The following is a 9238-nucleotide window of genomic DNA, read 5'->3' on the forward strand; positions in this document are numbered from 1 at the left end:
GAACACAACCAATCTGTGGGGACAATTCTGATCTATACACCAGTTCCACAACAAAGACGCAAGTCAGATGTACCTAAGCGTCAATTCACAAAGATCAACATGTCATTGGCTCAAGCATTACAACACCTACTGAAGTCGGAGTTGATCACTTTAAAGGATCCCCCTAAGAATCCTAGTACTTCTGCTCATAGCTATAATCCTAATGTGAGGTGTGCATATCACTCTGATAGTCCTGGTCATGATACAAATAGCTGCTGGTCATTGAAAAACAAGATTCAAGACATGATCGATGCTGGAGAAATTGAATTCAACCATCCGAGAACTCCTGTGGTGATCACCGCTCCTATGCCTAGTCACGACAAGACTGATTAATGTCTAAGTGGATGAACTTTTAATCATTAGATTTACTTTCATGCGCAAATTTTATTTGTTTAAACAATCGAATTATGATAGACATTATATATTTTAATAATCATCATCAGTGCATTGCATATGTTTGTCTTGAATACATTATTTCGTTATCACTCATTTTAAACTGCGTATTTACTTTGCATATGTTTTGTGTTTATTCAACTCCTGCTAAGCTGTAAGCCTTTTGAGGGAGGATGACGAAAACGATACCGCAACCTCATACAGTATGCTTTTGAACGGACTATGCTGACGATGTACAAGCATTGTTTCAATTCCTAAACAGTGGAGATATAAGGATGTTAATCTCTCGTCAACCCCTTTGAGCCTAAGAAGTAGAAGTTTCTTTCTTGTACTAACTAAAACCCTTAATCATAACCTGGGGCCGGGTAGTTCTCAGTTAATTTGGCTGTGCATTCTATTTTAAGAGAATCATTCAGTACACCTTTCAAAAAGGGTTTCAACCAGAAGCTTTCATCCGCACACATCAAAGAAGTGTTGGAGATGTCAATCAAAAAACCAATGGTTCGTCAAGCAAGGCAGTCAGTATCTTTCAAAAAAGAAAAATGATGAATAAAAAACACATATACAAAGAAAAGCCTGCTAAGTCAAAAATCAAAAAGAAGACTTAGGCAAAAATCAAGGCATCCCGCTGACTGTAAGCTCAAGATAGACAGTTCAAGCAAAAGTTAGGGATATCAAAAAGATGAAAAAAAAGAAAAAAGAGAGGTCAACAAATTCCTGAACAACACAATGTTGTGACTACCAAAAGTAAGAAGTGACTGCCATCTCAAAAGTTCTCTTTGCTTGTGAACCATCGTCATTATCAAAGGCGCAAATCCAAAAGTCTCTTGGAACCTGAATGCATGAGTTGAATTAACTGAGCTTAGGACTGAAGATCATCACGAAGAGGGGTGGGTACAATCAAGTTTTGAGCTTTTATCCTTTGTTTCTTAAACCGTGAACCAAGCCACGTTACAACCCTTGAAAGTCCTAATTGAAGCATGGTTAGTTCGAAAGCATACTGTCACCAAAAAGGTATCCCGACTCCTTAAGGGTACCAAAAATGCTAAGTTGATATCACGTTTTCACAAACATCACATTGTTACGAATATCATGTTTTACAAATATCACGCCTTTACATCTCTTATTTTAACGTTTTTCGAAAACTCAAGACAAATGTATGCATTGCATCTCATGAATTCATTATTAAACAAATTCTGCTACATAACTTCAAATGTTAGCAACAGAAAGAACCTGCACATGGTACAACTAATGACTGAAAGTCATCCCGACAGACAATATTACTCAAAGAAGCCATGTCTCCTACGTATACAAGGGGCATGGCACGCTTCGCCCAATCAATCTGGGGCAATCAAGTCAAGATTCTGAGAATCTCTCAAGGATGCCAAAACAATCAAGGGCATGCATCCAAGTAGATCTGAAGCTACTTCTCAACCAACATAGAACATTGTCTTGAGCCTATGATTACTAGGGGCATGTCGCCCATAGTGCACACCTCATAAAGTCCTCGCGAGGCGAATCTTTCCAAAGTTCCTACTAACTGGGGCAAATCTATGCAAGTCCAGTTTGACATCTTGATCAACATTCAGTGGCGTGTCCTAATTAAATCCATGAATGGTAGGTACTATAATACTGGGGGCAACGGTCAAGACATCCACGTATTCCCACAAAGCTGATTTCACAAGATCATATCCCTACAGAGTAATCATTTTCAAATGCTCTCGTCCCGACAAAGATATGGCTCCCCAACAGAGTTTACATTTTCAACACTACCGGTTCTCCAACACTTGGCTCTTCTCCAACATGGTCTACTAATATCTTTTGTTCCCAATCAGGGTACATCAAGTTACTGATCATCCCCAAGCAGAAATCGTAAATCCCCAATCGAGCATCTTCAAGACAAGATCAAAACATCAAAATCACAACAAGAGAAAAATCTATCTCCTCAATCTAGATGTTCCAAGAAGCAGCATAAATCATAGTCATACATCATAAATCATAAACATATTCATACATCGCATACATTACTTCATACGCACATTCCTCATTTATTTTGAGGAACACATTACATACATCATAAACATTGCATAAAACTGACATTGTTACCAAGTGAATATTATCTGACAGGTACATTACAAAAGTTCGAATCTTATTCAAAGCAAAGCCTAACGCACGGCCTTCCAGACATCTACGGATGCAATTGAGAATAGTCTAACGCACGATTTATTCTTCAACCTAACGCACGGTTTTCCAGACATTTGAGGATGCAATTGAGAATAGTCTAACGCACGATTTATTCTTCGACCTAACGCACGGTTTTCCAGACATCTACGGATGCAATTGAGAATAGTCTAACGCACGATTTATTCTTCAACCTAACGCACGGTTTTCCAGACATCTGAGGATGCAATTGAGAATAGTCTAACGCACGATTTATTCTTCGACCTAACGCACAGTTTTCCAGACATTTGAGGATGCAATTGAGAATAGTCTAACGCACGATTTATTCTTCGACCTAACGCACAGTTTTCCAGACATCTGAGGATGCAATTGAGAATAGTCTAACGCACCATTTATTCTTCGACCTAACGCACGGTTTTCCAGACATCTGAGGATGCAATTGAGAATAGTCTAACGCACGATTTATTCTTCGACCTAACGCATGGCCTTCCAGACATCTGAGGATGCAATTGAGAATAGTCTAACGCACGATTTATTCTTCGACCTAACGCACGGTTTTCCAGACATCTGAGGATGCAATTGAGAATAGTCTAACGCACGATTTATTCTTCGACCTAACGCACGGTTTTCCAGACATCTGAGGATGCAATTGAGAATAGTCTAACGCACGATTTATTCTTCGACCTAACGCACGGCCTTCCAGACATCTGAGGATGCAATTGAGAATAGTCTAACGCACGATTTATTCTTCTACCTAACACACGGTTTTCCAGACATCTACGGATGCAATTGAGAATAGTCTAACGCACGATTTATTCTTTGACCTAACGCACGGTTTTCCAGACATCTGCTGATGCAAACTAGACCCAGTCTAACGTACGACTCAACCTAAGTCTATTCCTCAGAAATAGTCTAACGTACGACACATTATGACTCTCAAGTATATCAAGTCTGATGGCATCTTTAAGCCCATCTCCGACAAAGGTCCCTACTTCAGCAAGGGCAAATTTCTTGGTATTCTAGTGTTCAATCATCTTCCACCTTCAGATACCGACTGGCATACAAACCACTCTACATCTTCAGGTTTAAGATAATTGAACAAGGGCAGTTGTCATACCCCAAAATTTGCCCATGCTTTTCTTCCTTATACAAATTCAAATCAATACACAAAGCTCCTAAAACACATTCTCCTACACAAGGCTCTAAAACTAGGGTTTGACTTATTCAAAGAGAAATCAGTGAATCAATGGCTCCAAGGCATCTCATATGGCTCAATATATCTCACATCATCTCCATGACAAATATCAAGTCTCATCTCAAAGGATTGGTCACTCAATTGTTCAAAAATGCAACAGTCGACTAAGCTAACCTAAAAGTCAACTGTAGTCAAAGTAAAGTCAAAGCTCCTGATTTTTTTTGTCAAGATCCTCATAGTGAAGTATCATTCACCATTTGATCAAGAATTGATCATGGTTCATCAAGGAAAGAACAAAAATCAACAAGTCAAAAAGTTTCTAAATTAGGGTTTTGCATAGGAAAAGTCAACTGAACTTTGACCAGCCATAACTCTCACATGGAACATCAGAAATTTCCCATCCAAATCTTATTTTGAAGGAAATTTAATTCTCTACATATTTGTGTCTCACATGCCAAGTCCAAAAATGCATCATTTGAGAGATATGGACCAAAACATTATAGGTCCTTTTCAAAAGTCAACAAAAAGACACTTTTTTCAAAAGGACACACAAGGAGCATAGAAAATAATTTTGACATGAGACCAAAGACACTGGTTAGGGGACTCTCTAAGGTTTCTAAAAAGTCCTAGAACACCCCCATACCTCAAAAATTGAGGGAGATAGGCCTTGCTAAAGTTGGGCTATTTTGGAGGGAAAATGTGAAGAAATTTGAATATTTTTGCAAATGGGCCTAAGATATTTTTATTCAACCTTGATCCACAAGTCATCTAAAGCCCAATAACCAATTGCCACGAATTTACTTGAATTATGTGATTTAGTATGAATTTTTATTCATATTAAAAGTGATTAAAAATCAAAATAAATCATGTAAATAACAAGAAATTTGATTCTATTTCCAATCAATTCAATCATCATTTAAACACAATATTGGATAAAAATTTCGTGCACAAAAGGATTGGTGAAAAAAGATTGAAATTGAGCCATAATTAAGGAAAATTTCTTCATAATTTCAATCAAATTTTCATCACATTGAATTCTTGATTCAAAGAGATTTCCTTCAATTTTATTTGTCCTAATCAATCTCATATATATACTGATCAAGGCCAGATGCTAGGGTTCACGAAAATCTGCAGCCAAGAGCATCAAAACCGGAGTTCAAAATTCATACAAAACTCAAATTACAATCCTTGGCTACAAGGTGATTCAAGGCTTTTTGTTGATCTCAATTTGTTCCTGGACCTCCAAGGAACCTTTCTCGATCGTTTTCAAGCACTGCATCCTCAAGAACATGCAGGTATACTCACAGGTTTGTCAATTTCTATTTTATGTCGATTCGCATAGCACAAGCATCCATACTCAAAATTAATGACATATTCATGTTTAAAATGCTATGATTATTGTTTCTGGAAAGTTTGGTGTGATATTATGCTGTTTTGAGTGACTTGCCATGTTAGGGTTCGTGCCCTTGAGATTGGGGCTTTCTGAATAACGTAAAATCAGGCTTCAAGATAGGTACCATCGGGTTCACGTGATCGAGACGAATTCAATGGCACCATCGCGCCAAATTTCTGTAGCCATTTGTATGCATTCGTTATTTTTCAGGTTGGATGGTTAGTGTTTCATAGCGCTTTTGGCGAAGAGCGCTGTTAAAGATGATGGCCCAAGGTTGAAGATGAAGAGGTGTCACCCTCTGATTGGGTAAAAAACGCGCGCGCCCTCTTTTGAAATCCCAGGATCCTGTGCGTTAAGAAACATGGCTTATCATGTACTCCCATCATCGCAGCCATCCAATCATCATTCTTTCCAATCCAACGAGCGTCAGAATGATGGTGCACCATGGACTCCCACGCACGTGCCACACCTGATCAGAAGTTAAGTATTTTAGAATTTTTTTTAATTTTAATTACACAGCCTTTTTATATTTATTTTAATTATATATTAATTTAAATCCTTTTTTATTTTTCCTAATAATAATAAACTAGTTATATATATATTATCATAAAAACTTTTTATAATTTTGTTTATTTAATTATTTTATTTTTATAATATGCTTATTTTCTCAATTATAATTATATATTTATTTTAATTATATTTAAATACTTATATTTATTTTAATTATATTTATATACTTATATTTATTTTAATTATATACTTATGTTTATTTAATTGTATATTTATTTCTTATTATTTGCACATACTTAAAAATTTATATGTATCTTATTTAATTCACAAAAAAATTCCTAAAAAATTATTTTCACACTCGATTTAATTTTCTCGTCCCGATTTGATTAATTAGGTCGTAAGACCAATAATTAATCAAATCAATTTACCATTATACTCAATTTGAATCCTAACTAGGGTTTGCCCTACACTGAATATATTTCTTTTTCTGTGCCTTTTCAGGATTGTCTTTCCAGGTGCCTTCTGACTACGCGCCACATCAAAAGAACGAAGCTAAGTTCTAAACCCTTCTTTTATTATTATTGTTATTAGTTTTTTTTTATGTGATTAGGGTTTAACTTCCTCGTCAATAGAACTCCTCCTACACTTATATTTTTGTCAATTCTCTGATGATCAGATTCAATGCTTAAGGCTCGAGGCGAACCTTTACCCATCAACCTTCCAATCGAAGCTAAGTATTTAATTTAATTCTTAGATTTATTTTGTTTCCTTTTATTTTTAGGGTTTGCCTTTTGACATCTATTTGAACTATGCCTACACCTTGCCACTTTCAGGGTTAACCTCGAGGCTTCCTCCGACTGTCAACCATGTCAGATCAAATCCAAATGCAAAGCTAAGTATTGTTTATTTATTTATTATTAATTTCTTTATCCTTTATTTTATTAGGGTTAACCCTAATTGTCCCTGAACTAATAATGCACTCACTATATTTTGCCTTCTTGTTTTTCCGCCTTTTCAGGGTTTGTCAAATTGCCAAAGCTACGAACGTTGGTAACCCTAAGCTCTATCTCAATTATTACTTATGTTAAACCTTTTATTTTTATATCCCGCTGGTTTCAATTCCCCTCTCCTCCGCTGGTTACAATTTCCCTTCCCTGTTATTACTGTTTATATTATACTGCGTGGTTAGTAATTCTAGGGAGTGACAACTTTGAATTGAATCTAGCATCACTAATTACAAGATAATATAACTGAACATAGTCACGTGATTGGTGCATCCACGCACACTTTTGGGTAACCCTCTCTGTTGCCTGTTGCCTGTTGCCTGTTGCCTTGTTGCCTGTTGCCTTGTGTTTTCGCAGAATAGCCAGTCCCTCGAATATGAGGATACCTCAGCCATGTTGCCTCGATTAAAGATCATGGTCCCTAATGATGCTGCCTTCGATAAGCATGATCTCGACCCTCGTAAGTTGCCTTCGAAAAGGCTGAGATATCCTCTGGCTGCCTACGAAAAAGGCTATTCTGATCTTTCCCCTTAGACTACCTGCCTCCCTATGGCATGGGTCAGTCTTATGGCGAATGATAACGCGATGACCCTTCAACCTCCAAACGAAAGGCTTCCTGCCCTCTTATGGTAAGGATAGACCCTTTCATCCTGAAAGGCTAAAAGAAACCTATCATCTAAGTTTAAGGTAATTGCCCCTAATTGCTTTGCCTTGCTCTAAAATTTTATATTCTTTCTCATAATCCTTCAAAAGGGCTACGCTCATTTACGAGCTAAAGTCCCTATCCTTTTTCATCTACTTTTCTAAACAAAGAGCAAAGCAATTAAGAGCCATGGAAAACCATGGATGTAAAGGGTGCCTTACACCTTCCCTTTGCATAATTACCCCCCGAACCCTATTTTATTTAAAAGGTTTTTCCTGTTTCTTTTAGCCTTTCTAACTTGTTTGGATAAAATAAAAGTCGGTGGCGACTCTTGCTTTACCGCACATTTCGATTATAAAAGTCAGTTCACCGTATTACAGTAAGACTCCATGAATGTTTCCCTTAAGGTTGTGCGCCTTGATTCCTATTGTATATCGTTTAATCGCGGTTTGAAATACTAGGTTTCATATTTGATTTTCTCTAGATTTTTGGTTCGATCTGAATAAGAGAAGGGATGAGATTATCCGGTGGAGGTGATCGCCCGGAGGAACGGTTTCCTCCGGCGCCGTTGCCGTTGTGTTTGAAGAGAAGGAGAGAGGAGAACGAGAGAGGGTGTGAGAAAGACGAAGGGTCACATTACATTTTACCCTAATTCCCTTTTCTTTCTTTTTATTAATTAACGTTATTAATCTGATTAATTTGTATAATAGGAATATAACATAAAGTTTAATGTCCCATTAATTAACCTAATTGACATTAATTAGATAATTTTGAATTAATCAAAGCCATGGATCAAACTCGTCTTGGGCCGGTTCCCTATCAACACCCCCCTTTGGCCCATGGTTGTGTTAAGAAAAAAGCTCCCAAACAAAAAGCGCCCTACTGGGCCTTGAACGGGTTTCGCGCCCATGTGCTTGTTGCACCACCCTTTCCAATCCGTACCCTCTGGCTAACAAACAACAAAAATCTGCTGGGCCAACACCCTGGGCCCGACACTTGCTATTCACAACTCTATATTTCAGTTTTCACCCCCTGGATGCACATTAGAATTATTAGGATTTAGTTCTTTACTAAGTTTTTTGTTAATTTTCTCTTGTGGTTTTCTAGATCTTTAATACTATTTTTTATCATATAAAAATAATCACAAAAATTTTAGTTTAGGCTAATTCTTTTGCTTAGATTAGAATTCATTTTCTTCATAAAAAAACCATAAAAATAAATAGTCTCTTAATCCATTTCATGCTATATTTTGAATCTTTTATTCCATGCTTTTGTACTATTTTTCAAGTCATTCTTTTAATCATTTTTAGTACTATTCTGTATCATGATCACTTGTGATTTTTTACTTGTAGCTTTATCTTGTAATTTTACTTGTATGTTCCCATAGATTTAGGATCTATAATCCTCATGACCATTAGGCTTAGTCTTTCCCTTTAAATCCTAACATTAGGTATAATCATAACATTAAGCTAGTTATTCATTTTAGGCTAGTTTTCTCCCCTTTTTCTTTTCAACTTTAAAACATTAATAAAGGACGACGCGAATCATGCTAAATGCCGTTTTTTTAGTGTGAAAGAAATGATTGGGGCGTAGGCTCCGATGTATGTTCTTTCCCACTTAGCGGAAGAGAAATGATTGAGGCGTAGGCCTCGGTGTATTTCTTAACCGTTATTTAGAGAAACGATTGTGGCGTAGGCCTCGATGTGCATTCTCTAAATATTCAAAAATTGTATTTCATTTAGAGAAACGATTGTGGCGTAGGCCTCGATGTGCATTCTCTAATTATTCAAGAACTGTATTTCATTTAGAGAAACGATTGTGGCATAGGCCTCGATGTGCATTCTCTAAATATTCAAAAAAAACTCTTTTTTATGGCATGA

Source organism: Vicia villosa, unplaced genomic scaffold, assembly GCF_029867415.1.
Source record: "Vicia villosa cultivar HV-30 ecotype Madison, WI unplaced genomic scaffold, Vvil1.0 ctg.000402F_1_1, whole genome shotgun sequence".
In the NCBI taxonomy this organism is placed as follows: domain Eukaryota; kingdom Viridiplantae; phylum Streptophyta; class Magnoliopsida; order Fabales; family Fabaceae; genus Vicia; species Vicia villosa.